Below are 23,337 nucleotides of genomic sequence, written 5' to 3' on the forward strand. Positions count from 1 at the left end.
AAGATTAGGGTCTGGGGTGTGGTGAGGGCTTTCTTGCTGAATTGTCCTGCGGCGGAAGGGCAAAGAGGGGTGGGATAAAGTAAGAGGAGGCCATATTTATCTTTTTCTAAGGGACTCATCATGGTAACCCACGCCTGTAATAATGGCATTAAACCTAGACAGACTTTACATCTCTTAAAGCTTCCACTTCTCAATACAATTAAATTTTAATGCATATGAGAGGTGACAGACATTCAAATCATAGCAGTGCTTTTCCATGGCATTGGTTAATCCCCAGTTCATTTCCTCCTAGTTTACCCTGGGCTTTCCATGCTCTGCACAAATCTAGTTATCTTCAACCAACTGGGCAGTCTGTAAGTGTGTTGTCATTAAGCAAGCATTTACTCTTTACCTAGCATAAGACAAAAAATATCCAACTTTGAAAATATGGAGGAGTGGAAATTGTATACTGGAACATATTGAAGTGATTAAAAAAAAGCTGGGCACTGGTGGCTCATGCCTGTTATCCTAGCTACTTAGAAGTCTGAGATCTGAGAGGATCACAGTTCAAAGCCAGCCTGGGCAGGAAAAATTTGTGAGACTGATCTCTGATTAACTACCAAAAAAACTATGGTAGGTCAAATGATAGAGTGCTAGTTTTGAGCAAAAAAGCTAGGGACAGTGCGCAGGTCCTGAGTTCAAGCCCTAGGACTGGAACAAAAATAAAAAACAGAAAACTTATTCCTTGGCTAATTAAATCCATTTTGTTAAGTATCCCTTAAGTACACAATATGGTCATTCATGTCTGGACATATGCTGCCCCTTGCAGGCCAAATGTGGAATTGGTCTGGTACACTCCTGCACTTATGCACAAAGAGTGTCTCCCTGCTCTTCCTGCCCCCCCCCCCATGAATGGCTTAACAATTAACTGAAAAATCTGTGTTCCCAACTTGAGGTTCTGGCTGTCCCAGGATAACAGACTATCAGCATGACTTTCTCCTGACCTGAGCACAGACTCTACCAGTGAGAACAACTTGAAACAGATTAAATCTGCCTAATGATACAGCCTGTTGAGTTTCAGTCTACCCACCAGGCATGGACAGTTCTGCCTGTTCTGATGAACCAATGCTTTCATCTAGTAATCACAAAAGGGAGACATGAGTAAGAGGTGGTAGGTAGATGGGGGCTCTTCCCCTGCTCTTTGATGTGTATCCTCACTGAGGAAAGGTAATTGACATCACCCCAGGATTGTTGTGGGGTCTGCTGTTTTCCAGATCATTAATGGCTTCCTCTTCCCTTTTTGTAATCCTTCGAGGTGACATTTTCATTCAGTGGTCACCCTGGTTGTAATGGTGTGTTAAAGGATAAAGCAAGAGATCTGGAAAACACTGGGGTTCTGACCTACTCTGCATCTCCCGGGCCCTGGGAAGGAGAGATGCCTGTCTCCATCTCCGGAAGATTGAGTTCTTGCTTCTAATCCATCCATCTCACCAGATTCAGCCTGACCTAAGAGCCTGGGTGTGGAGCCCCCAGAGCAGGATGGTAGTGGAACAGACACTGGCTTGGGTCTCTGGGAGTGGCCCAGTGTATCAAAGGTAATGTAACTAGAAGACAGTATTACACTCACAGGACCTGTACTTCTGTGATTGGCCAGAATGAAGCTGCTCAGATGTTCTACTTACCCTTCTACAAAATCTCCCCCAAGTCAGAAAGCCTGTAGCTTAGACTGGGGTGTGTGTGGGGGTAGTATTTGCCTTCTCTGTGAGCAGGGATGGAGGAGACTTTTGCAGGGCTTTGGGAGAGGTTTCTGCCTCTCTAGACAGCCAGAGCAAGTGAGAGAAACTAGATTTTTCAAGCTTTGAAGAGAAAATGGATGAAAGCCAGGTTTGGTTTTCTGACTTTGCACATCTTACCTCCTCTTCTGTTCCCTGGGCTCGGATTTCACTTGTGACTATCAACTTTGCTGACCCAGAAATGAGCTTCACCACCTCTGATGTACTGGTATTCTAGGGGGAGATTAGGAAACATACTTCAAGCCTAGAAAGCCTGAGGAATAGGGACAGGGGATTTGCTTTGTATATTTGTATGTGTGTGTGTGGGGGGGGGAATCTCAGCCTCCTGGGTGGTTAGAGTTATGGATGTCAGCTTGGGATGGGGATCTTAATCAACTAAATCCATTTCTGGTGACTTCTCCTTGCCTATGTCACCAACTGTGTCTACCATCTGTCCTCTCTGGCTTTGCCTGTGGGTGGGATTTGGTGACCAGGCAGGCAAGCTGGGGTGATTAAGAGCTTCACCAAAGCAGAATGAAGGCAAGCATGAGGAGTTCCAGGATCTTTGAGTCTTGGAGAAGCTGACACCTGCTTCCTGCTTGTTACATCTGTGAACAGACTCTACATGCCTCTGTTAACCTGGCACAGCTGTGGCTAGTGGGCCTTGGGTGTCCTCGTGAAGAACCCTCCCTCCAGTAACGAGACCCCAGAGGAAGGATCTTGCCTCTGCCTGTAGCAAAGGGATGGTGGAAGGCCCTAGTGGCAAGTTTGGGCTCCTGCCTGCTGTGGGTTTTGAACAGTCACCATTGAAAGTATTTCTGTGTTTATTTCTATTTTTTATTAGGTAGGAGAGAAGTCCTTCAGTCTCACAAGTCTGCTCTAAGCCCTTGACATTCTAGAGCTCTATGATCTGGGAACTTAAAAACCCCAAAGCAAAAAGGAATTGGCTGCCTCTACCTCTACTAATGCCTCTACCTCCGCTTCTACTAGTGCTCAAGCTGGACAGCTCTTGGGGGCCAGGAGCTCTGGCTCAGCTGAACACAGTGTTGTGCCATCCTCAAAATTGTTCTTTAAAATGGAATGTTTGGGCCCAGCACTGGTGGCTCATGACTGGAATCCTACTTAAGAGGCCAAGATCTGAGGCCTGTGGTTCAATGTCAGCTTGGGCAGGAAAGTCTGTGAGACTCTTTTCTCTAATTAGCAAAAAGCTAGTAGAGTTGTGGCTCAAGTAGTAGAGTGCCAGCCATGAGCAAAAAAAATAAAAGTTCAGGGGCAGTGCCCAGACCTAGTGTTTAAGCCCCAGGACAGAAAGACAGACAGGAAGAGAGGGAAGGAGGGAGGAGGGAAGGAAAAAATTTGTCTGGAGATGAGAACTGGAATGATTTCAGATTTATCATGTCGAAGGAAAGATCACATGGCCAGTCATGGTCATCAGGAAAGCTGTCCTCTCAAGGGAAGGTAGCCTTCGCCTTGTCCACCCTGGCTCTGACGTCATCCTGTGGCGAATGTGTTTCCATCTTCACTCAGTCTCTGGGTGATGATGTGAAGTTAACTCTTTCCTGAGATACTTTGTGGCAAAATATACAAAACATAAATGAATCATGTCTGTGTATCCAGTTCGCTAACAAAGGTATTCACATCTCTGATTTCCAGGACTTTTCTGGTAACACACAAACTTTATTCCCATTAAGTGATAATTCTCTACTTTCCACCCTCACCACTGTCTACGACCATGTGTCCATCTTATCATGAATCTGACAACTTTAGTTACTTAGTATTAATGAAGCCACACAATATTAATTTGTCTCACTAGCATATGTCATTTTGTATAATGTCTGCAAGGTTCAGCCACATGGATCTGGAGAATTTCTTTCTTTCTTTTTTTTTTTTTTGTGGGTCATGGGGCTTGAACTAGGCCTAGGTGCTGTCTCTGAGCTCTTCAGCTCAAGGCTACCGCCCTACCCTTGAGTCAAGCCCCACTTCCCATTTTCTGGAGGTTAATTGGAGATAAGAGTCTCAGGTCCTTTTGTACCTGGGCTGGCTTTGAACATTGATCCTCAGATTTCACTCTTCTGAATAGCTAGTATTACAGGCCTGAGCCACCGTGCCCAGCTGGAGAATTTCTTTCTTAAAGAATACTGCATGAAGGCCCAGGTTCAATTCATCAGTACCACATACATAGAAAATCTTAAAGTGGTGCTGTGGCTTCAGTGGTAGAGTGCTAGCCTTGAGGAAAGCCCAAGGACAGTGCTCAGGCCCTGAGTTCAAGCCCCAGGACTGGCAAAAAGAGAATCCCCTACCAGTTTTTGAAAAGAAAAATGGATTGAAATATTATTCTGATAAATTGATGGCGTTAGGGATGCCTTTGACTGTCATCAAGGACAAGAGTCACAGCTGAGGGAAAATTGGGGTCCTCCATACACTGGTGTAGAAGGATGCTTTGGTGTTTACTTCTTCCTTCTTCCAGCAGATGGCAGCATAAATGCCCACAGGGAAGTGAGCAAAGGCTCAAAGAACAGGGAGGGCTTTGTGAAGCAGAGTGTTCTCCATGATTGGTGTTGAGTCTCTGAGGTTCTCTCCTTTACGATCCAAAACAAAAGACTCTGCTTCATACATTAACAGCCCATTTTAAATCATGCACTTTCATACTGGTTTCTATTTTGTGTTCTCCAGATACTCCTTTGCTTGATGGGGTAGGGGAGGGAATGGGTGTAGGAATTTCAAAGATAAGAGACTTGCTCAAGGTCTTATTTATAGCTTGAAAATAGGACTTCAGGTATTTGAGCTCAAGGCCAGTGTTCTTTTAAAAAGTGTAAAATTTTTTTATTAAAGAATTTATTAACATTGATTTTTACATCATATTTCAAATGACATGTTTAACAAACAAGTGTTCAAGAGTCATAGGTTTTTATGTCTATGTAGTTATGTTTATATTTCCAATACCATGTCCATAGCATTGGGTATGCAAATATTGAGTCCTCTCTCTTGTACTGTTTGGATCTAATAGCCACATGTTAAGGATACCATGCACCTTAAAAAGTGTAAAATTTTAAGTGTATTTTCTCCACTTTTTTTCAGTGACTCTTAAATTTGGGGGCCCAAGAATCTTCACTTCGATCTTTTAGAATCAATGTTTCTTAAGGAGTTGATTCAGCAAGTTGGTAGCTGACAGTCTCCTGAGAATTTTTCTCCATAAAACCAGCTTGGTCCAACATAACAGATTCTTAAGGCCAAGGCTTCTTTTCCTGAGGACACTGTAAGATTAAGGACCCCTTCTTCCTGCCCCTGAGCACTGCCAGGCCGTTCTGTCTTGGCTTTCTCCCTGGTTTGTCCTTTCCTCCCATCCCTTGTCCAGTATTCTATGGAACAGGAGCAACCTGAAAGGGGAAGGCGCTCTGATCATATAAATAATTATCTAAATGAATTCTAAGAGATAAAAACAAGAAGTTTTTGTTTTTTTCAGTCCTGGGACTTGAACTAAGGGTTTGGGTGCTATCCCTAAGCTTTTTGCTCAAGCCTAGCTCTCCACCACTTTGTGCCACAGTGCTGCTTCCAGTTTTTTGGTGGTCAGTTGGAGATAGGAGTCTCATGGACATTCGTGCCCAGACTAGCTTTGAACCTCCATCCTCAGATCTCAGCTAGGATTATAGGCATGAGACATTGGGGCCTACGATTTTCTTTATTTAAAAGAAAAATGAGGCGGCAGCCAGTGGGAGAGCCTGGGCTGGGAACTCGGCAGCCTAGACGGTTCAGAAGAGCTTCCTTTGTAAATAGATGTATAACTACACATGGTCACATGTCACTTAATGATGGAGACACATCTGCCATCATCACAGGGGCACTCACAACTGAAATGGCTATGATGTCATGGAAATAATCTTATTGGACCATCGTGGAATACACAGACTCCAGATTCCAAAGTCAGCTAATGCTATAAAACTATGGCTGTGTCTTAAGAGCCCAGTACATATGACACTCCGCTCTTTTATGGATTCCTCTGAGAAATGTTTCATCACCAACACTCCAGATGCCACAGAAGATGAGAGTGCATGGCCAAATCTGAGTCAAAGAGAGGAGTCAGTGACAAGAAATATCTTAGCCAACATTTTCATGTGTATTTCCTGTTTTATTTTGCATGGGAGATGTATACTTTTTTTTAAAAAAAATCTATGACTCATCAAATCCATAAAAAGCTCTTTTCAGTAAGTATGAAATGAAAATTCTAAGTGAAAGTACAGAGACATAGTTTAATTGGTAGCATTTTTTCTTACTTAGTGTTATAAAATAATGGTGTATTGCATCCCCGGTGAATGATATAGATTTCCACATCAAACTGGGTAATATAGATTTCATACAAACACCTTCATGGAGCTGGGATTACAAGCGAGACAGCACCTGGTTGTTTATGCAGACTAATCCTGCAGTCTTTTCCTGTCATTCAGGGACCTATGTGAATGTTGCTTTTCCATGGTCAACCTCAGGTCTGTAAGGTTGCCCCATGTTTACCGAGTCCAGCTGGCCCTACTGATTTCTTCTTTTTCTTTGTGACTAGAAGTGGCTCCCAGCACCTTTGTTTTCATTTTATTTCATGTTAGTTGAAGTTTGTCCATATCTACATGCAAAGGAGCTTGGGAAATGTAGTCCAGATGAACATCCAGAATAAAGGAATGCTGGGGAGCAAGAAAGCAAGCTGTGGAGAGTGGGAACATTTAGCAACCAGGGCCTCCCCCAAGAAATCAAAATCCAGGGCCGGGAGTTTGGCCTAGTGGTAGAGTGCTTGCCTAGCATGCAAGAAGACCCAGGTTCAATTCCTTGGTACCACATACATAGAAAAAGCCAAAAGTAGTGCTGTGGCTCAAGTGGTAGAGCTCTAGCCTTGAGAAAGTCCAAGGACAGTGCTCAGGATCTGAGCTCAAACCCAGGACTGGCAAAAAAAAAAAAAAAAGAAAGAAAGAAAGAAACCAAAATCCCACTGGGTGCTGGTGGCTCATGACTGTAATCCCAGCTACACAGGAGGCTGAGATTTAAGGACTGTAATTCAAAGCCAACCTGAGCACACAAATCCAAGAGACTATCTCCAATTAACCAGCAAAAAGCTAGAAATGGAGGTGTGAGTTAAGTGGTAGAGTGTCAGCCTTGAGCACAAAACCCAAATGTGAGCACAGGTCCTGAGTTCAAGCTCCCCTACCAGTACAAAAATGAAAACAAAATCCCCATCTGTCTGCCCTGCCATAGTTGTCTTTTCAGCGATGTCCTGAATGTTATGTGATCATTGACTAGAAAGTTGCTCATGACTCAGAAAACTAGCCTTGTGTGTGGCTAATAGAGTCTGGTGCTCCTTCTAAACCAGGAATCTCTGCATGAGAGAACTTTGTGTAGAAGAGCTTCTTCAGGAGCGTCCAGAATCCCCATCACCCAGCACAGCTGCCTCCACTCACTGCAGAGCCTGGGTTGCTTGCTCAGTGTAACAGGAACCAGCAGCTCTACCTGCTGCCCTCCCCACCCCACCTCCCTGTGTGTAGAACACAGAATGGAGAGAAGCTCTGTGAAGGACTCTGGCTCCAATAATTAGGAACCATTCTGTGACTTGGGCCAATTATCTAACACTTCTGAGCACTGGAGGCCTCCTTTATGACAGTATATTTATCGAGTGTAGATGGGGCTCTAGTGCCCTTCTACATGGAGCTTGAACTCAGGGCTTGGGCGCTGTCCCTGAGCTTTTTGCTCAAGACTAATACTCTATCTCTTTGAGCCACAGTGCCACTTCCAGGTTCTGTTGTTTTGTTTTTTGAATGATGAATTGGAGATTAGAGTCTCCCGGGGACTTTTCTGTCTGGGCTGGCTTTGAATCACAATACTCAGATCTTAGCCTCCTGAGTAGCTAGGATTACAGGTGCGAACCACTGGTACCAAACTCCTCATAGGATTTTTTTTTTTTAGAAGACTCAGAAAACTTAAGTAGATAGAACTTATATCCTAGCCATTTTGGGGTCCCCGAACTCCCCAGCAATAGAATGAACTCAGTGAATGGAGCTAGGAGTCAGTTTAATAGCAGCGCAACGACTACTCTCCACTTTCCAGCTGATAGAGAGCAATCCCGACCTTCCATGGGGCTGAACTTTAAAAGGAAAATACCACACACAGGTGGTCCCGACCAGGAAAACACCACACACAGGTGATTGAGCAGTTTAAGCATTTTTCCAAAAAAGAAAAAAATACAGAATTAAGACAGCTAATCCTGACAGGTTACCTCAAGAGCCTTGGAGAATCCTCCCGAGGGAGAGTTAGGCCTCTTCCTTAGATAAATTGGCATAAAAAGGGTAGCCATACCATAGTAGATAACATGTAGCCCATCATGGCACTTCCTATTTCCATAGTGCCTTGGGCTCCTGGTCAAATGCTTCCTCCTGCCCCCCCATAATTCTGTGAGCTCTACTCAAATACTTCTCCCATAATATCATGGATGTCTGCTCCAGGCAGGGGCCAGGAGTTTGGCCTAGAGGTAGAGTGCTTGCCTAGCATGCACAAAGACCAGGGCTTGATTCCTCAGTACTACATACATAGAAAAATCCAGAAATGATGCTGTGGCTCTAGATCTCTAGCCTTGAGAAAGCCCAAGGACAGTGCTCAGGTCCTGAGTTCAAGCTCCAGGAATGGCAAAAAAAAAAAAAAAAAAAAAAAAAAAAAAAGAAAAGAAAAAAAGAAGAGCCAGGGCAGCTCATGTGCTAATCAAGCAATCAGTGGCAGGCCCAAAAGGAAGTAGGGGAGGAGCCTATACTATAAAAACTGGGAGAGGACGCCAGGGGATGTCTCTTTGGAGGCCCTCTCAAAAAACATCTCCTTCTGGAGCTTTCATTTTCAAGTAAGCTTGCTCTGTCTGCTTTAAGTACTTTCTTTCCTTACAATTCTTTAATGCGTCGGGAAAATGAACCCAACTCCTAGATGGTATCCCACAGGCTTCATACTGTCAGGGACTTCTATTGCTTTGGGGGATTCCTTTTTGGGGGTCGTCTACTTTCATAGCTTTTCTTTTAATTTCAATGAAAACTTGTTTACTTAAAAAAAAATCTGCTTTTGCTGAAAAGCACTTTCTCTGTAGGCCCATGAATTAACTAAAAGCTATCGGAAAAACCTAGAATTCTTGCCTCCCTTTTCTAAATATCTCTGCTGCAAGCCATTCTCTCTTTGCAGTCTCTTTGCAATCATCCTGAATTCTAAGAAGGAAGACTAATAACCTCTATAGGACAAGAGACTGTTCCTTACAGAACAGACTTTCTCCCTGCAAGCTTAGCCACCAACTTCTGATTTTGTTTTTGTAAAGGTGCTTAACCTGCTCAACCACCTGTGTGCGTGGTTTGGTCCTTGTGGTTAGTAGGGGGACGTCGTATGGTGACACTCACCTGCATGAGGTTGTGATCACCTGCATGTAGTGTTTAAAAACTCGGCCCACTGAAGCTGGGGGTGCTCTCTACCAGTCCAAAGGTGGAGAGAGGTCACTGCACAGCTATTAAAATGACTCCTAGCTTGATTCATGAAGTGCTGGTGACTTTAACACTGGGTTCAAGTCCCACTTGAGTGGCTGGGATATAACACTCCCCTGTCCATGAAGACAATTCCCCACAGTGATGACACTGAACCTTGGAGCAGGGGAACAATTTCATGGAAATCAGATGATTCCCCTCAAATGAGAACAGGAGAACCAGATGACCAGCCAGCCCCCACCTGACCCAATTCTGAGTCTGACAAACCATCGGCTGCTGAACATACTCAGGCCTGGGGCTGCTTAATTGTGCTTCTCATTCACACTCCACACCCCCCAACTGTCCATTCTACCTAAAAGCTCATGTCTACACCCAGAAGATGGCTCAAGATGGGCTGAAGTGCCCATTTGAGCAGGAATATCCTCTCTCTGCAGTGTGTCCTGGGGCCATGAAATAACCTTTCTCTAGCCTTTCTCTGCCCTTCTCTAACCTTTTTCTGCCCTTCACTATCACCCATCTGTTGAGCACTTCGGGATCCCAGGCATTTCAGCCTGGAGCAGGTAACACCTGGAAGGGGCCACATGCATGGATGATAGCAGGCCCTGCTCTGCTTCACATCCTTGGGGCTAGACGTGTTTAAACCACTGCTCTGAAAGCTGGTCTGGCTCTCTCTGGATGTTTAAACTCCATCCTTCCAGCATTCAGAGGAAAGCTGGGTCAGTGCTAAGGAATGGGGCCCACTTAAAACTAGATTTTTAGACCCCAGGCTCAAAGTATAGGAGTTCCAAATTGATTCAACCTTTTGCTCTCGTGTGCCAAATAAGACATGGTGAAGGGCAAAGAAAAGAGAAGACAGCCTTTCAGTACATCTTCAGCCTTCAGAGGAACAGACATTGGCTTTAAGTAGGGAGAATTAGGGGCTGGGAGTGAGAAAGGTTTGCATAGTTAAAATCATGCCAGGACACAGGTGTGAGGTCTCATCTCGGCATTTGTTCTTGAGGAGTTATAGAAAAATCATTGCTTCATTGCAGGAACAAGGTGATCTTCCTATCTTAAAGAACACATTCCCAAACTCGAAAGACATTGAAGGAATATCTGGCTTCTATACAAGATGGTTAGCTGAATCTTTATTTCTTCTGCAAACGAGGTGATTCCTGAGGGACTACAGCTGAGGTAGCTCAGATCAAAGGGCCCAGATACAAAGCTGGGGAAGTTTTAATTCACAGAACCCAGCAAAAGCATCTTCAGGTTGCCTATAGGGAAGGGAGGAAGGCTGGGGCTGCCTTCTCCCCTGGGTGGTAGCAGAGTGCATTCTTCACTAGCAGCAGCTGACTGATAGTGCCAGGGGGAGCCCTATGCCAGGTGCTGGACACAGCTGTTTCCTGGTCCTTAATATGAGCATCCCTGTAATTCTCAGTCCTGACAGTAAACCTTCCACTGTTTCCTCTAACAGCTCCTGGAGTGGAGAGAGTTGGGACCAAGGCTCTTTGTCACAGGAATGCTGGCTTTCTGCTTGCTATTGCTTCCGTGATCTTATTCTCCCTAGATGAAGGACAAATATCTGAGCAAGGTCAGAGCTATGGAAGTCCCAGAAGGGAGGTTCCTTCTTGAGGGAGCTTCCTTCTTGAGGTTTCTAGAATCCCTGGTAATGAACTGTCTCTGCCACTCAGGTCTTATGCCCACTGTTTACTTGGTTGAATCACCATTGTGGGCAGGGAAGAATAAGCTGCTATAATTGCCCAGGAAATCCACCAGAATGGAGGTGGGGATGGGGAATGTGAGGGGAAAAAATATGTGCAAATATATGCAGAAGTGAGAATTGCATCACAGACTGAATAATGACTAGCAGCAGAAAGACCGCATGCAGCCTTTCTGGGCTCTAGCTGGCTGCTGCTTCCTGAAGATTGGGTCAGCAATGGTTGTCATGACAACAGCCTGCCGGGAAGGTCTCAAGAAAGAAAAGGAAAAAAGGTTGGGAGCATTTTGAAGGGTGTCTGCATGCAGACAAGTCCTTCTCTTGCTAAGTCAAAGACAAAGCCTAGCTATTTGGGTCTGTCTAGGTCTAAGTATGTGTGTGTGTGGGAGGGGGGGTGTTGTGTGGGGGGTGTTGTTAGGGAAGGGAAAACCAGACTCCCTCTGCTAAGACTGCAGACAGACCCTTGCTCAATCTGCCTGTGCCTGGCTCTTAGGGTTAATAACAAAGATGTGTGTTCCTGAATCTTTCTCACAGAAAGCATAAAATGAAAAGCTCACTGAGAGGTATGCTGGGCTGGTAGAATAGCCTCCCCCAGTGGTCTCCCTGCCCCCAGCAGCTCCTCCTCAGTGGCTGCCCGAGAAATATTTTTAACAAGTAACCCTTCTCAGCTTGCTCCTCTGTTTCAGGGGCTCCAGATTCCTAATAGAAATAAGTGAGCTGGACACTGTTGACCTTCTGCCTTCTCTGGACCCTCTGTCTTTTGTGGGCGGGGCTCGGGGATGGGAGGAGGGCCTTTTCGATACTAAACTGTGTGGAAATGGTCTCTTCTTCCCCCTCTACTCAAAGACAAATGGGTCAGTATCAAAGCTGTCCACCCCTAATAATAGTTGTGGAACTGTAGCACAGCAAGAAGGTCCACTTGAAGAGAGCACTCAAGACAGTGACTGGAGAAGGTATGAGTGGAGACTCCTTATGTGGACCTAATGAATTAACTGAGAGTAGAATAAGAGCTAGGGAATCTTCACCTCTTTCATGTCTGTATCTATGTCATTTGCCCTGTGCCATTCGTTCCTGTAGTAATTTGTAGCCATCTTAGAATCCAGGAAGCCATCTTAGAAGCCAGGAAGGAGAAGACATGAGTTCAGACACCTGCCAGGAGTCAGTGACTCTTACTGTAACAAGGCCTTTACCTGACCAGTTCTGAGATGGCCTGCTAACCACCTTGGAGGCCATCTCTGCTCGCTGTTGACCACCTCTGAATACACCTGTGACTTGGACTGTTCTAACACTGTGCACCTTCTCACTCTGCCTCCAGTTCTTCCTCACTGAACTATGGTTATGTCTGTAGGGCTGAGTAGAGAAAAGATGTTACTCACATGACTTTAGCTTCAAAGAACCACCAGGTACCATATTTGAGTACTTGAGGCCACTAGCTCCTGGGGCCACATCTCCCTGCTGGCTGGTTCATGGCTCCTCCAAGAAGTTCACCCAGGAACTTGCTGAGCTCCGAGGGATATAACCTCACTCCTTCCCGTCCTGTGCAGTTATATTCAACATTAATTTTTTTTCACAGCTAGTAAATCCTTGGGGGCTCATGGGATAATTAAAAACGAGAAAGCTCCAGGGACCCTCTGGAGAGGGTCATTAGTTGAGAGCCTGGAAATATTGTGAGGTAGAGGTAGCACTGGTCCTCTGGAGGAATTTCTGCTGGGGAAAAGTTGTGCTCTGTTTGGACCACAAGGGAGAACTGGTCAAGTCCTAGTTCTCCTTTCCTCTCCCCTGCTGGATCTCTTGTTTCCACCAGGGGACATCTTTCACACATCTTTCACACTTCTCCAATGTCCCTGAAGCTCCCAGGGCAGGTCCAGCTGACCTCCAAAATCACTTTTCCTGCTGTTAGTTGAATGCCTACAGTGGGTGCCACACACACCTCAGCCCAGGGCCTAGGTCTGGCAAAAAAAAAAACAATTGGAAGTTAAACTTTCAACCAAGCACTCATCTCTCTCCTTTTAACCTTCCAGTCTTGAAACATCACTGAGCCAAAATGGAAGGAGGGTTCCTGTGCCAGGGCATTCTGGGAGGATCTTTTGCACCCTGGATGATATTCCTACTTCAGTTCAGGATCCCTTGATGCAAGGGCTCTACTTGAATCCACATGCCATCATTACACTCCTGGGGGTTACATGGCCTGTCTTTCCAAGTAGCTCTCACAACACCTGTTTCCTTTGACCTTGTTCTGTGGGGGTCCTAAGGCAGATTGGAGGAAATTGATTCTGTCTACCCATCTCCATTTTCTTCCCTCCTCCCATCCCCTCCAATTGAGCAGATTCAGCCCTGCGCTGGCTTGCTAGCTATCTACTATTTCTCTGGTTCAGAAGCATCAGTAACTGAATACTTCCCCTGAGTCAGGAGCTGTGCTGAATTATTCATAGGCCAAATCTGTTGCACGTTTTCAGAGCAGTTTTTTTCAAGGTTGTGGCCATGAGGCTCCGGGAATGGTCATGAATATTCGGACACTCACGGAAGTAAGAAATGCTGTCAGACATCAGGGGTCTCCATCATATGAGTGGCCCTGGGTTCCTCTACAGAAGGAAATGACTCTGTGCAGGGATCCACACTGTTGTAACCGTTGGTGGATAGAACTCTGAACTCTGGTTATCTACAGCCTGGATTGATGGACTTAGTGCCTGAGCAGGGAGCAGAGTCTCATCCAACCTCTACACTCGAGTAGATCTATCAGAGCTCCAGAGGCTAACTGGGGTGGCACCTGCCTTTCATCCCAGAATCCAGGAGGCTGAGCCAAGGAGGATTGGGACTAAGGCCAGACTGGGCTCTATAGTGAGAGTATGTCTCAAACAAGCAAACAAACACATATCATGTATATCATATGATACAGAGAATCAACAACAAAACCTCAATAGGCTATCCAGAATGATCTTTCAGACACTGGTTGGGGAGGTTGTAAGGCCTTCCCCCCCACACCCCAGTACTGAGCTTGAGTTAGCAATAACTGGAAACCTTGAGGGATGCGGAAGAACTCCTGCTCTACGTGGGATTGGGCCAGATGCCCGGATTGATCATCACACTGAGTAAAGATCCTCTTCACATTTGAGCACCTGGCAATTTTCCTCACAATTCCAAGACTTGGTCTATGAGGAATTTAGTCTCAGATAGTCTGAATTTTCACTCTTTACATTGAAAAATGGTAGGCTTAATCAGATGCTGCTTCTAAGATTCACCTTCTGACTTGTGCCAAGCCCATACTTGCCTCCTAGGCCTCATTTGTTCACTACCTGCAGCACCCCTAGTGTTGGAATCATTGTCCTATAGCCTCTCCTCCTTTCTGGATCGCTTTGCAGAGAGGCAATGTTACCTCCTGGAGACCAGCGACTGTGGAGTCCACTAACTTCATAACTATCTTGGCTTTGCTATTACAGCCATGGGACCTTGGCCAAATCACCTGACCTTTACTGTATGGTAACACCATTTCTTTCTTGGATTTGGAGGCTTACAGGAAGCCCTATTGATAAGGCACTAAAAGCGGAGCTTAGCTCATCTCTCTTGCCCTTGAGGGTGCCCTTCCTCAAGCCATTCCTCTCCTCTGTGACAGAATTCTAATTGTCCACTAACATCTGTCACCCCTTCTTCCCTTCGTGTTAAGCTGGCATATGGCTGTTCAGTTATACACTGCCTTCCAGCCTCCCTCACAGCCAGAAGTTGGCATAGGACTAGATTTGGGCCCGTGAGACAAAAATCATTAGCCTCTTTTTCCTGGTATGGTTGGTAAGCTGGTTTTGATCATACAAATGGAGAGATGTCGAAGATGCTCCAAAAGATGAAACGTAAGATTAGGGGCCGAGAGTTTGGCCTAGTGGATAAAGTGTTTGCCTAGCATGCACGAAAACCCAGGTTCAATTCCTCGGTACCACATACATGGAAAAAAGCCGGAAGTGGTGCTGAGGCTCAAGTGGTAGAGCTCTAGCCTTGAGAAAACCTGTTGGGGCCTAGCCTCCATCCCTGAAGCCTGATTCTGGCTCAGCTGCAATTAAAGGGCTTTTTCCAGGCATTCGGTCTTTTGCATACCTCTCTTAAGGCATTTCTGTGTACGTGACTCGATTGAACCCCCCGCAGTTTCGCGGGTCTCGCAGCAGCTCAAGTCTCGCGCGCTTTCCTGCACCTGTCCTGCCCACTACCTGAAAGCCCACCCAGACCCTTAGTGGTAACACAGAGGCCCTCTTCCTATTGGCTAGCTTCCCAGTGCCCACCTTCTCCTACCCTAACAGTATGTAACTAATTGACGCAATAAAGTGAGGAGAGCATCAGAGAGAACGAGAGATCAGCAGAGATCAGCAGAGAGATCTGATGCGCTTTCATGGTTAACACTGCTTCTGACTCAGCGTGGTTTTTTCTTCCCTGGTGATTGGGGGAGGGCTAGGTCTTCGACACTTACCATCTCGCTCGGCTCCCGGGGGAGTACAGGCTGGCCCTGTGTGTCCCTCCCCGTTCCCGTGTTGCTGCCCCGGAGAGGAGGGGAGCAACAAAAACCCAAGGACAGTGCTTAGGCCCTGAGTCAAGCCCAGGACTGGCAAAAAAAAAAAAAAAAGTGAAACGTAAGATTAAAAGAAGCTGGGCCCTGGACAACCATGGCTACCTCTCCAGTCTGGACCACCTGTCTACTGTGGATTGTCAGGCAAGAGAAAACAAGTCTGGCCTCTAACCCTCAGCCTCTATGCCTCTTCTTGGGGAAGCTATCCAGGGCCCCACTGTGACCAGGGATTCCTGTGAGCACTCTCGTGTCCCCTCTCAAGTCCATCCATAGTGTCCTATAGAGACTGTAGAGACTTGATTGCTCATTTGCAAACTCCACTAGGCTGGGAGACCATGTGGCAGGGATGCCACTCATCTTCCCTGCCCAAAACCTCTCTCAGGCTCTTGAGAATACAGCAGGCACTTGGTAAATGCTGAGCAAATCAGCGCTAGTGCTGCAGACTTATAAACTGCCTTTGTTCCTGCCAAATGGATCTTCAGTGCTTCCTATGTATAAAAATGAAAACAATCTGGGGCCGGGAGTTTGGCCTAGTGGTAGAGTGCTTGCCTAGCATGCATGAAGACCCTGGTTCGATTCCTCGGTACCACATATAGAAAAAAGCTGGAAGTGGTGCTGAGGCTCAAGTGGTAGAGCTCTAGCCTTGAGAAAGTCCAAGGACAGTGCTCAGGCCCTGAGCTCAAGCCCAGGACTGGGAAAAAAAAAAACAACCACAACAAAAAAATGAAAACAATTTCCATTCCTCCCAGCACATTCGGGGCTTTCTTTTGTGGGCAGTTAATCGGGATAGAGGGCAGAGAAGCAGAGTTGTGCCCAGTGGAAAGGGGAAGTCTGGGTAAGTCTGGGTAGTGTTTAGTGTTTTGGACAAGGTCGAGAAATGTAGCAGTAGCATCCCTTAGTTTGTCTTGAAAACCAAAAGACAAAAATAGAATCTTTGATAAAAGAGGAAGGAATGTTTGAGATTTAATTGAAAAAGGTGTGCAGACTCTTACTTGGTGTCTATTCATCCACAGCTGAGGAGGTCTATTTACAAGCCTGAGATGGGGTGCTCCTGGCAGATTTTCCTGGCCACTGTAGAGGGATCTGTGGCATTCAGGCTTCAAGGCCTTGGCATACATGTCTGAAAGCCAGAGGTCTGGCCCTCAGCCAGCCTTTCCTTGAAGGTATTTCTCAAGGCACCAGCCTTGGCAGCAGTTAAGGAAGATGCTTTTTATTAGTGTTGCCCTCTTTGGCCAGGGCCTTCTTTTGAGTTCTTTCCACACATGGCATCTCTCATTATGGCCTCCAGGGTCAGAAAAGCCACCGGCCCACCTCACCAGGCAGCAGCTCTGCTCTGGGAACTGAGTGCTGAACAGTCCTGACACTCCAAACGTACAACACTGTCACCTCACTGCCCAGGAAGGTTAGAGACCACAGCAGGTGGCTCTCTGGAAAGTTTGGTTGGACCAATCTTTTTTTTTTTTTTTTTTTTTTTTGCCAGTCCTGGGCTTGAGCTCAGGGTTTGAGCACTGTCCTTGGACTTTCTCAAGGCTAGAGCTCTACCACTTGAGTCTCAGCACCACTTCCAGCTTTTTGCTATATATGTGGGATACCGAGGAATCGAACCTGGGTCTTCGTGCATGCTAGGCAAGCACTCTACCACTAGGCCAAACTCCCGGCCCCTGGTTGGACCAATCTTTATCTGGGGGTTTCCAGGCAGGTCTTTAGGAATGACTTTTGCCACCAAATAGGGGTATATCTGTGTGTGTGTGTATGTGTATGTGTGCACTCACTTGAATTCAAGACCTGAATGCAGCTGTGCCTGAGCCTTTTTCCTCTAGGCTAGCATGCTACTTCCCCAGTCACAGCTCCACTTTAGCTTTTTTTTTTGTGGGTCATGGGCTTTGAACTGTGGGCCTGGGCACTGTCCTTGAGCTCTTCAGCTCAAGGCTACCGCTGTACCCTTGAGCCAGCCCCACTTCCCATTTTCTAGAAGTTAATTGGAGATAAGAGTCTCGGGTCCTTTTGTGCCCTGGCTGGCTTTGAACCTTGAACCTTGATCCTTACATCTAGGCCACCTGAGTAGGATTACAGGTGTGAGCCACTGTGCTCGGCTAACCTTGGCGCTTTTTTTTTTTTTTCTTTTTTTTTGCCAGTCCTGGGCTTGAGCTCAGGGCCTGAGCACTGTCCTTGGACTTTCTCAAGGCTAGAGCTCTACCACTTGAGTCTGAGCACCACTTCTGGCTTTTTTTCTATATATGTGGTACCGAGGAATTGAACCCGGGTCTTCGTGCATGCTAGGCAAGCACTTTAACCACTAGGCCAAACTCCTGGCCCAACCTTGGCTTTTTTTTGTGCTTAATTAGAGATAAAGTCTTTGAAGCCAGCCTGGGCAGGAAAGTCTGAGATATTCAGATGTTGGCCTCCTGAGTAGCTGGGATTATAGGTGTGAGCCTCTGGTCTGGTGCTAGAGGTCTGTCTTTTTGTGTAAGAAGAAGAGTGAGGCTTTTGAGATGCCAGCTCAGAAGGAATTTGGACCTTATATTTGTCTCAGGTATGACTGATATAGCATGGGAGTTTAACTCTCTTGGGTGTTATGGACATGCCAATTACCTTTTATACTGACTTTGTTCAGTCTTTGAGGCATTTCAGGCATCCCAGATTCCCTTCCTGTTGAGTCCAGGTGAGGTAGGAAGGAAGAATACCCTCACAGTGACTTGTCTTAGTCTGTTTTCTATAACCTGAGTCTGAGAAATTTATGAAGGAAAAAACTTTCTTGGACTCCTTAGCCTCCAGAAATATTGAGGCAAAGAACATGGTGCCAGTAAGGGGCTTGTGCTCCCTAGGCTTGCTGTGTAACAAACCAAGGTAATATTCAATTCCCAGACTGAGCACTCACTTCCAAGAGCTAGACATTAGATTCTCTTTATGACTCTGTCATCTCCTAGAAGTCCATTCGCTTCTTAATACTGCCACATAGAGGATTGATTTTTTTTTTTCAATATGAGTTCTAGAGAGACAGAGGCCATAGTTTGAATCTAGAATGTCCCTTAAAGATTTAATCACCATCTCATGAGCTATTGGGAAATGGTGGAACTTTTTAGAGGTGGGTGTTAGTGGAAGGAAGTTTGTCACTGGATGTGTGTCCTTGAAGGAACTTCACTTCACAGAAGGCTGGAAGCAAAAATAAGGAGGCAAATACTGTTCGCCAAGCATTCTTGCAGTGATAGTCTTGTCTCCTCACAGGCCCCAAACAATCCTCACAGGCCCCAAACAACCATGTCAACTGAGACCTCCAAAAGTGAACCAAAACGAATCTTTTCTCCTTATAATTTGATTTTCTCAGATGTGTTGTCACAGCAATGGAAGGGTAATTGAACAGTTAGCCCATCGCAGAGGTCACCAAATAGGAGTCCTCTGGAGCCACTGAGGCCCTCTGCTAATGTCAGCTAACTTTCATGTATGGTCACTGTTCGAAGTTTGTGTTCATCCTACTTACACCTGTACAGATGTGGAAGCCACTGAGGTCACTAATATTTGTGATTAGACTTTCAAATACAGAAGATGCTTTAAGACTTGATGCATGCAAGCCATGAGTGGTTACCCATACTAATAACCCCAGCACTGAGATAGGAGGATTATGTGTTTGAGGATAGCCTGGACTACACAGTGAGAACTTGTGCTTGTTTGTATTTTGTAACATCACTAAGGAAAATTCTAAAAGAGGGACTGTTTATACTTTAACTGTTCTTGTCTATGACTTGAAGAAAAATTCCTTATGGGGAAGGAATTCAGGAGCTTTTGTTGTTGTGGGCTGTGGGGCTTGAACTGGGGGCCTGGATGCTGCCCATGAGCTCTTTTGCTCAAGGCCAGACCTCTACTACTTTGAGCCACAGTCCCAGTTCTGTTTTTTCTGGTGGTTAATTGAAGATAAAAATCATGGACTTCCCTGTCTGGGCTGGCTTTGAACCTGGATCCTCGGATCTAAGCCTCCTAAATAGCTAGGATTATAGGTGTGAGCCACCAGTGTCTGGTGTGAGCTTAATTGAGGCTCCATGATCCTCCTTTAATGGACTGTGAGTCTGTGATCTAGATTGAACAGATACCCCAGCCCCTTTCTCTAGTCTTTCTAGCACTTTTTATGGTTATTTATGCAACAGAGCTTAACTTTTAGAACTAGCCACTTTAAGATGGAAATAGTATCCTGTACCCAGCTATTTGGGATGTTGAGGCAGGAGAATAATTTTTGAGTCCTCTGTCGGTGACGCCGGAGCACTGTAGGACCAGCTGGAAGGTGAGTGTGCTGAACTTTGAGAGACTGGGAAGAGTGAGCATTTTTGAAAGGCGTGCTTATAGAATGCGATCCTGCCACGAAGCCCTTCCTCCTGTCCCTGGATGAATCTAATGCCCCGGGGAAGAAGTTCATCATTTAAGACATTAGTGACACTCAGTCTTCGTGATAGCAGAGTTGGTTAATGTGCTCCAGGAGCAAGTAGGTGAAGAACTGACCAAAATGCTTTTTCTCTTACCCAGAAGTGAAAATACTAACCATCAACTACTTAGGAATTACAAGCAGCACAAGTGAAAGAGCACAAGTGAAAGAGCATCCCCATTTCCAGTCATTTGATCAGTTAAAACTAGCAGAAAGTTTAGGAGCATGTTGTGGGAAAGACTGTGGGATCATTTGTTCAAACAAAGCCCCTGAATTGATGTTGTTGTTGTTGTTGCTTTTTAATTCTAAAGTAGAACAATGAACTTCTCTAACAGTGGGCTGTTCTTTTAGTCAAATAAAAATGTTTTTCTCTAATAGTAACTTAATACCTTAGTACTTCAATGGAATGTGCCATCAGATTTTCAATGTAACTTAGATAATTGTTACTTGTTCCTATTCATAATTGTGAATTTTGTACTATGAATGCTATTTATTTTCAGCTATAAACTTCATAGATTCACTGTTTAAATAAAAATTGTTGGGCAGAAAAAAGTAATACTGGTAATAAAGCTAGTTACTGAGCACATATTGTATACCAAGTACTGTGCTATTCTCTGCATTTCCCCCCTCATTTAGCACACACAGCACTCGGTGTCCATTTGACAGACAATGAAATTGAGGCTCAAATTTTTGTCATGTAGCCGGGTGTGGTGGCTCATGTCTGTTATTCTAACTATTCAGGCTGAGATCTGAGGATCATGGTTCAAAAGCCAGCCTGGGCACTACAAAGCCAAGAGACTCTTAACTCCAATTAAGCACTAGAAAACAAAAAGTGGAGCTGTGGCTCAAGGGTAGGGCAGTAGCCTTGAGCTGAAGAGCTCAGGGACAGCACCCAGGCCAGAGTTCAAGCCTCAAGACCCCCCCCCCCAAAAAAAAAGTCATGTGACAAAGGTGATCTCAAGTCAGGGATGTCAGGAATGTCTGACTTCACAGTTGTAACTTTCTGTAACAGTCTTTGCTTCTCTCTGAATTTACAGGTAGGCCCCTACTTGGCTCCTCTGGCTTTCCCACCTTTTAATAGCTTCCTTGAGGACCCCCCCACTTCAACAACAAGATAGTGCTCTGTGGACTCTACATCTAAAATAGCCATCTCTGCTGTCCCCAACATCCTGACCTAAGGATTAATGCTTGTCATTAAATATTAAGAAAAGGAGAGAATCTGGCTTTCATGAGAGATCTAGCTACTGTGAGATCATCTGGGCCCAGGGTTGTGGGTTATTGGAGAAGGGTTGACATCTGGATAGCACTTTAGATTTATGAAAAACTGATGCAAGGTGTGGTGTGTGTGTGTGTGTTGGTGAATTTCTATAAGCCCAGCACTTGGAAAGGAGTAGGAGGAGGATCATAAATTCAAGGTCAGGCTGGGCTACATAGCAAGACCCAGTCTCCTGTTGTTCCCTCTCCTCCCAATCCCCCCCAAAATGGCAAAATGTAATCACAATGCACTGACATCCTGTCTAGAAACTTGGCCTTCTTGCTGATACTTCTCATTTTTCTCTTTTTCAATTGCAACAAAACGCTTTCAAGAAGCACAAAGAATCCCAGCTGCCCCACACTATTTGATCATTCATGACCCTTTACAAGCAGCATAATCAGATTTCCTGTCCTGCTCGGGTCTTGAGACTCTACCTGGGATTTGGAATGTGAGATCTCATGAGAGTGAGTGCCTTATAGCTGGGGCAGAGTCCTGGGGTTTCCAGCTGTCCTGTGCTCCTGCATACTGTCTGCCCCTAGGGTTTTTCTTGGCTGGCTCCAAGCTGGCAGCCCGCTCACCATTCTATGTTGTCATGGAGAAGTTTGAGAAACATATTGTTGGATGGAGGGTATATTTCTGTCACCTAGAAACAAGTGGGTTTGTAGAATAGCATGGTAAGGAAGAGAAAGGGCTCTTTAGAGGGCAGAGCTGGTGCCAAGGAAGCTGGTTGTGATGCAGGGGCGGGAAGCCTGTTTGGCTGGATGTTACTTGGTATTCCAGGCAGGCAGCCTGGATTCTGTTAGAATCCTGGGAGCTTCTGTCAGATAGAAGGCCATAGCCTCTGCAGAAAAGTTCAGATTCTAAGGAATCTGGGCTGCAGCACAGCCTGTGCTGCGAGAAGAATAAGTGGCCCTCAGCCATCTAGACACATTGATATAAATTTATGCTCCACACTAATACAAAAGGCTTGCCATTTCCTCAAGTACGCTAGCAGGCTGCCCTTGACCTGTCTGTGCAAGCTCCTCATGGGACCGGGATATCCCAGCCATCTGGGTACCCCCTGCACTAGCTCCTTCCCCACCTACTTCTCAGATAGCATCTGCCACCCCACTGTCCCTGCTGCTTTGTAGGTCAAATAAACAGCTGAATATTGACAATCCATGTTCAATCTAAACAAAAGCTTCAAGGCATTTTGGCATTGCAAATCAGGTTTAGATAAGAACATTAAAGATAATAAGCAATAATTTTTTCTTGCCCCACAAATATAACGTTTCCTTTGAAATCATTCCAAATTCTGATGCTCCATGTACATATTGAACTATCAACTTCTAAATGATGTACATGTTACCAATTAGAGCCTGCTAAAAATTAGAGCCTACTCCCTTTCGTAGAGAGGGAAAGTTTGTTTACTTTCTCTGCTACCTGAAATAGTGACTATATCTGTCCTGTTGCCACATGAAGGGGCATCTCAAGCATCTTCTAGTAGATTGCAAAGGTTATAAGTGTGAGCTGGTGGCTCACACTTGTAGTAATCCTAGCTACTCCAAAGACTAATGTCTTGGATTATGGTTTGAATCCAGTCCTGGGCAGAATAGTTCTCCAGACTTTGTGTCCATTTAGCCAACCAAGAACTGGACAACTGAACAAAAAAGCTGAGCAGAAGAATCTATGGACTTGATTATTCATTTATTCATACATTCTTTTTAGAAGTTTTGGTAAATTCAAAAAGCTATTGGCTAACCTTAATATCGATCTGGTTTCTATAGACTATGACAATATCTTCAGTCAGGACCTAAGTAACTGCTTTCTCTCCTTGGATCTTGCTCCATCCAAGAGCTACTTTGAGATTATTTCTATTGAGGTATTGCTATTGAGGTTTTGAGTTAACATCTTCAGATTCACAAATATACATTTCTATTGAATTTCTGTGTTCTCCTAGTATTCCCTTACTCTTTATTTTTATATTCTCACTTTCCTTTAGGTTAAAGGAGAAAATGGGAGAATAAAAATAAAGATGCTTTTTTTTTTTTTTTTTTTTTTTTTTTTGCCAGTCCTGGGCTTGAGCTCAGGGCCTGAGCACTGTCCTTGGACTTTCTTAAGGCTAGAGTTCTACCACTTGAGCCTCAGTACCATTTTCGGCTTTTTTTTTTCTATGTATGTAGTACCGAGGAATTGAACCCAGGTCTTCGTGCATGCT

General features: G+C 45.2%; 1 pseudogene; it reads left to right on the top strand.

Moving 5' to 3' along the window:
* Window positions 1–14,742: 14,742 nt before the first annotated feature.
* On the top strand, window positions 14,743–19,992 carry LOC150054615 (general transcription factor IIH subunit 5 pseudogene; annotated as a pseudogene).
* The last annotated feature ends 3,345 nt before the right edge of the window (window positions 19,993–23,337 follow it).

The sequence above is a fragment of the Megascapheus bottae genome, chromosome 14, assembly GCF_031878675.1.
Source record: "Megascapheus bottae isolate mThoBot1 chromosome 14, mThoBot2.hap1, whole genome shotgun sequence".
NCBI classification, from domain to species: domain Eukaryota; kingdom Metazoa; phylum Chordata; class Mammalia; order Rodentia; family Geomyidae; genus Megascapheus; species Megascapheus bottae.